Here is a 6,000-nt window from a genome sequence, read left to right on the forward strand (position 1 = left end):
CCTGAGCGGGAGCAATGGTGGACTGGGAAGGAGGAGGGGCGGTTTCAGGTGCCGGGCAGCCAGGGGCGTCGGCGATGACGGGGCCGGTGTCCTGCCGGGGCTCGGGGGTCCTGGATTCCCCTCCTTCCCGGGCCAGGGGGCAGTCCCTCCGGACGTGCCCCATCGCCCGGCAGAGGTAGCACCGGGCCTCCCCCGTGGAATAATGCACCCTGTAACGGGCCCCCTGGTAGGGGACTAGGAAGGACCCCTCCAGTGCCTCTCCGTCGCGCGCCGCCGGCAGCAGTTGAAGCTGCACTTGCCGGCGGAAGGAGAGGACGTGACGGAGGGCGGGGTCTTTGCAGCCCAACGGGAGAGGGCTGATGACAGAGATGGGCTTCCCCAAGGTAGAAAGGGCGGGTAACAGGGCGGCATTGGGCAGAAAGGGAGGGACGGAGGTCAGGACCAGGCGGACGCCCAGGTCCTCTAGCAGCTCTAAGGGGACGAAAACGCCCCCGACCGCCAGGCCCTTCTCCACCGCCTCCTGGGCGGCGGCCTCCGATGCTAGGAAGAAGACGACCTTGCCATACATTTTGGAGGCCGCCACAATGGCCGTGGGCCCCACCACCCTCGCCAACGCCCGCACATAGGTCTCCACGTGGGGCGAGGCGGGCACCAGGAGGCAACGGACGCCGTGCTTCCTGGTCATGGTGGGAAAGGGGCCCCGGCCGCTATAGATGGTAGCGGAGGCGGTGGGCTGGAGAAATGACGTAGCGGCAGGCGGGGGGGCTGCCGCCACCTGGGCGTATGCTCTGGGGGCCTGGGGAGGGACACCTGCAGAGCTGGTGGAGGGAACAGCGGGGAGGGGCGCCCCAGCTGGAGATGGGGCCGGGGCATCGGGGGCAGCCCCTGCCATGGAGGGCCTGGTCTTTTTAGCGGGGCCCTTCCCCTCCTTCTTCCCCTGGCCCTTCCTGCCGGCTGGGGGGGCTCCCCCCAAATCTGAGGGGGTGATAGACGTGGCAGCAGTGGAGGTCACTCCGGTGCCTGTCGCTGCTGGTGCCCCAGCGGGGGCGATGGCAGATGGTTTGGCAGCGGACGTAGAAGCTTGGGGGGGTGACGGAGGGGCAGGCGGGGGAGGGAGAGCTCGGGCTACTGGAGAGGTCTCACCCGTCTCATCCCCCGCCATCATGAGCAAGGAGGAAAGGGGGATACCAAAAGGAGGAGGGGAGAGGGGAAACAGGTCGACCACTCCTCCCCGCTAGGCTGCAGGCAGGGGAGGAGGGCGCCAAAAGGGGTGGGCTGGACGGGGGGCAATCAGGGGTTGGGGTCAGTCACCGACACAAGGTGGAAATTCCGGCTCCTCTTGGTGCACTACGGGGGGGGGGGGATTCAACAACATTGAGGGTGCAGTGAAGAGGGTTGCAACTAAAAAGGGGAATTGCACAAGCGCATGGGAGGGGGCATGGGCACACGGAGCGAGGGGCTAAGCGGTCTGGGGGTAGAACAGGGAAACCAAGGGGCTAGCTTCAGAGGCTGGTGCGGGGCAAACAAACAAAGGCTGCAGAAGGAAATGGGCGGGGCAGGCAAACAAACTGAAGCTAGTAAGGGGGGCTGGAGCAAAAGAGGAGGCAAAGCAAGTGGCAAATGGGGCAGGTAGTAAAGGGCAAAGCTGGGGGTTAGGCCGTCCGGGGGGGGCACATGTGCCCATGTGCACTTGCACAAGTCTTTTTTAGCTGGCTGCTGCTTCTGGCCCAAAGGGTGGAAATAGGGCGTGGCAAGCCAAGCAAGCAGCTGAGTCCAGAGGCAGGAGCTGAGGCAGATGGTATACAGCCAGTGGGGGTGGTGGAGGGGGCAGCGGTGGTGGTAATAGTGGTGGGGGTTAGGGGGGACACACAGATGGATCGGGGGGCAGCTCCACGCCACACACCCCGTGTCCCTACAAACACAGTCAAAACCCCCACCACAAGAGCACAGTTTGAAAATTACTCAGTCTTAGGGCCCCCTCCACGGTGGTCTGCAAAGTCTCTAGGTGCTGCCCCACTGGCAGATGATCCTCTTCTTCTCCTCCTCGGGCTTCAGCAGCTCCAGGCAGTGGCCTCTGCAGCAGCAGCAGCTCCAGGAACTCCAGGTGGTGGTCCAGGCAGGCAGAATGGACCCCTCTCAGGTGGTGGTGGTGGTATCCACAACAGCAGTGGCTGGGTCCCTCACTCCTCCTCTCTGGGGAGTGGGCTAGCAGCCCCCTCCCCACCCCAGGGCTGCAGTTGGAGCAGTAGCAGCACCCAAGAGTGGGGGGTCCAGCAAGCAGGTAGCAGAGAACGGGGTGGGGGTGTCTGGCCCAGCCAGGGGAGCAGCTGGAGCAGCAGGGAGAACTTAGGGCCTAGTAGCAGCAGGAGTAGCAGTTTCCCACCTCCCTCCAAGCTAGAAGGCTATGGGAGAGCGGTCTTATTGGGATCTGGGAAGTGGGCGGGTGAGGCCCGTCCACTGCTAAAGGATCCTCCCCAGCCTAAAAGGGGGATCCACAGGACCTAGATGCCCAAAAAATTCCGGGGGACAACTAATAAAATAACAGGGACAGGAGTGCGGTCAAAGGGTCAAAAGAAGGGAACTGGACGGGGACACCGAGCAGAGAACCCCGGACAGCGCCCACTGCTCCTCAAAGGCGTCAAGGGAGTCAGAGGACGCCGCCCAGAGGAACTCTACCCGGATACGTGAACGGACCGAGGATCGGAAATAGGCCCTACAGTCACAGGAGACTCCATCGGCCACCTCCTCACTCTGGTTTTGTAGATGGCCATTTTAGCTAGGGCCAGGAGGAGGTTGACCAGGAGATCCCGTGACTTTGTGGGGCCACGGATAGGGAGTGCATAAATGAGAAGGTGAGGGGAGAAGTGCAACCAAAAACGTAATAAGATATTGGTGAGGAGCCGGAATAGGGGCTGCAGCCTGGCACACTCCAGGTAGACATGTGCCAGGGTATCCCTCACGCCGCAAAAGGGGCAGGTGTCTGGGATTGAAGTGAACCGCGCCAAGTACACGCCCGTGCTCACGGCTCCGTGAAGGAGCCGCCAACTGACATCCCCAGCGGGCTTTGGGACTAAGATGGAATATAGGCTGGCCCACCGGGGCTCCTCACCCTCCAAAGGTGGCAGGAGGTCCCGCCATTTTGTATCGGGGCGGGACACGAGGGTACGGGCGTGAAGGGTGTGGAGCACGAGCGTGTAGAGATGTTTTCTTGGCGCGGTTTGAAAACAGACCGGCTGCATCTCGTGCAGCCGGCTTCTAGTGAAGGGGTGAAGGGATCGGTTGGGTCCACGGGACAGGGGTCCAATTAAAAGGTCCGGCGGGCCTGGTGTAGTGGGTGGGCGGGGCGTGCCTTCGTGCAGGACCGGTCGAGATAAACCCGAGCAGCGGGCGGCAAAGCGGCCTTCACCTCCTGAAGTATGCGTCGGGGAGTACAAGGTCTGGAAAGCCCCACGCGCTGAGCGAAGGTTAGGGGATCCAGCCAGTCTCCCCGGTCATAGTCCAGGAGGTCTCCGACTCTTGTGACCTCTGCCAGGACCAAACTCTGGCGCACCGAGCGGGACTCCGCCACCTGCAAACGGAGCTGGGGGTTGTGTAGCAGGGGCTCCGCAAGGAGATCTGCCCCCTCGGTGGCCGCCACGGACCTGCTCGTTGTAAAGAGTTTCCAGGTCCGGAGGAGGTCCTGGTAGAAGACCGGCAGCCCGGAGAGGTCTCGCGGAAGACCTCTCGGATGGAGATAAAGGAGCTGCCGGTCGTATCGGAGCCCTCGGAAGCGGCGCAGGAAGGCGTGCGCCAGTATGTTCCACGCCGGACTACCTGCACCATAAAGGAGCCTCTGCAGGGTCTGGAGGCGGAAGACATGGACCTGAGTAAGCAGACATTTTAGGCCCTGCCCTCCCTCCTCCACAGGTAGATGGAGAACCCCTGCAGGGACCCAGTGCAGTCCTGACCAAAAGAACTCCAGAATCGATGTCCGCTGGTTGGTCAGGAAAGCCGGGGCCGGGACCAGGGTGTTGAGCCGGTACCAAAGCATGGACAGGACTAGTTGATTAAGCACTAACGCTCTCCCTCAAAGGGAGAGGCACCGGAGTAGTCCTGTCCATTTCCGGAGCCGCTCTATCACCCCGCCCTCTAAATTCTGCCAGTTCTCCGGCGGAGAGGGATGCGTGGCAGAAAGGTAAACGCCCAGATAGAGCAGCGGACCCGTGCTCCACCGGATGGCTTGAAGCGCGGGAGGGAGGGAGCTCGACTGCTGCCAGTCCCCTACCATCAAGCCAGAGCTCTTGACCCAGTTGACCCGTGCAGAGGAGGCTGCTGAATAGATGGCCTGGCAAGCCTCCACCCGCACCAAGTCGCCCGGGTCCTGGACCATGAGGAGCACGTCATCAGCGTACGCCGATAGGACCAGCCGCAGCTCCGGCTCCCTCAGCACCAACCCTGTCAACCTTCTTCGGAGGAGACAGAGGAAGGGCTCGATCGCCAGAGCGTACAGCTGGCCTGAGAGGAGGCACCCCTGCCGTACTCCTCGCCCGAAGTTGACCGGTTCAGTCAGGGTCCAGTTGAGCCTTACCAGACACTCTGCGGAAGCGTACAGCACCCGGAGAAAGTTCACAAACCTGGGTCCGAAGCCAAACGCCTGCAGAGTGCTCAGGAGATACCCGTGATCCATCCTGTCGAACGCCTTCTCCTGATCCAAGGACAGGAGGGCGAACGACAGACCATCCCTACACCCAAGTTCCAATAGGTCCCGGACCAGATATAGGTTGTCGAAGATGCTGCGGCCCGGGACGGTGTAGGTCTGGTCTGGGTGGACCACGTCCGCCAGCACGGACCCTAGCCACAGTGAGATGGCTTTTGCCACGACTTTGTAGTCCGTGCTGAGGAGCGAGACGGGACGCCAATTTCGTAAATCGCGGAGGTCCCCCTTCTTCTTCGGGGGGTGTCTGGCCCAGCCAGGGGAGCAGCTGGAGCAGCAGGGAGAGCTTAGGGCCTAGTAGCAGCAGGAGTAGCAGTTTCCCACCTCCCTCCAAGCTAGAAGGCTATGGGAGAGCGGTGGGAGAGAGAGAGATTCGCTACAGGCTAAACAAATCCCTGGTACCAGGATAAGTGAAATGGAAGCTGCTCCAGGTCAATTAAGACACCTGGGGCCAATTAAGAACTTTCCAGAAGGCAGGGAGAAGGCTAGGTTGATTGGGACACCTGAAGCCAATCAGGGGCTGGCTGAAACTAGTTAAAAGCCTCCCAGTCAGTCAGGTGGGTGTGCATGTCAGAAGCTGTGGGAGGAAGTTGTGCTGTTGGAGAGGCTGAGTAGTACACACTGTATCAGGCACAAGGAAGGAGGCCTTGAGGTAAGGGTGAAGTGGAGCTTGAGGAAGTGAGGGTTGCTGTGGGGGAAGTAGCCCAGGGAATTGTACATGTCATGTTTCTGAAAGGTCAGCTACCATAGCTGATACTATTAGGGTCCCTGGGCTGGAGCCTGGAGTAGAGGGTGGGCCCGGGCTCCCCCCCACCTTTGCCCCGTTTAATCACTGAGACTGGGAGACAACAGAGACTATGTAAGGAAGGATAACTTCTCCTCCCCTCCCTTGCTGGCTTATGATGAAATGGCTCAGTAGACTGTGACCCTTGTCTCTAGAGAAAGAAGGGTTACGTGGAGGGTCACAGTGAGCCCCTGAGGCTAGCGAAATCTGCCAGGAAACACGGGACCCACGGAGGCAAGGACAGAGCTTTGTCACACAGTATAGTTTAGCTGCATGTAATAATTATTAATGGTTCTAGTTGTTAATAGTGGTGACAACAGCGAGGTGCAGTGCCCATTGCAGCTGCACAGGTGGGCCACAGGGAAAAGTGTTTGGGGACCCCAGAATTAGACCACACTGCCGGTGGCCCACTGGAATTAGCCACTGCTGTGCATGACAATTCACAGCTAGACACTCCTCCACATCCCCCTTGACACTGGCTAGAGGAGGGCAATGCTTTTCAGAGGGCAGATCCTTATTTAAG

Source organism: Dermochelys coriacea, chromosome 14 (genome assembly GCF_009764565.3).
Source record: "Dermochelys coriacea isolate rDerCor1 chromosome 14, rDerCor1.pri.v4, whole genome shotgun sequence".
NCBI classification, from domain to species: Eukaryota; Metazoa; Chordata; order Testudines; family Dermochelyidae; genus Dermochelys; species Dermochelys coriacea.